The sequence below is a fragment of the Triticum aestivum genome, chromosome 6A, assembly GCF_018294505.1.
Source record: "Triticum aestivum cultivar Chinese Spring chromosome 6A, IWGSC CS RefSeq v2.1, whole genome shotgun sequence".
NCBI classification, from domain to species: domain Eukaryota; kingdom Viridiplantae; phylum Streptophyta; class Magnoliopsida; order Poales; family Poaceae; genus Triticum; species Triticum aestivum.
In genome coordinates this window covers 116354997-116355612 of record NC_057809.1, presented here as the reverse complement: position 1 = coordinate 116355612, position 616 = coordinate 116354997, and positions in this window count along the sequence as shown.

Here is a 616-nt window from a genome sequence, read left to right as displayed (position 1 = left end):
GATGCTCTACAGGTGTCTCCGAAGGTGTTTGTTGGGTTGGCATAGATCGAGATTAGGATTTGTCACTCCGAGTATCGAAGAGGTATCTCTAGGCCGTCTCGGTAATGCACATCACGATAAGCCTTGCAAGAAATGTGACTAATGATTAGTTGTGGGATGATTCATTACGGAACAAATAAAGAGACTTGCCGGTAACGAGATTGAACTAGGTATGAAGATACCGACGATCGAATCTCGGGCAAGTAACATACCGATGACAAAGGGAATGACGTATGTTGTCATTGCGGCTTGACCGATAAAGATCTTCGTAGGATATGTAGGAACCAATATGAGCATCCAGGTTCCGCTGTTGGTTATTGATTGGAGATGTGTCTCGGTCATGTCTACATAGTTCTCGAACCTGTAGGGTCCGCACGCTTAACATTCGATGACAACTTGTATTATGAGTTATGTGTTTGGGTGACTGAAGATTGCTTGGAGTCCCGGATGAGATCACGAACATGATGAGGAGTTTCGAAATGGTCGAGAGGTAAAGATTGATATATTGGACGATAGAATTCGGACACCGAAATGGTTTCGGAGTGTTTCTGGTATTTTTCAGAGTACCGGAAGGTTA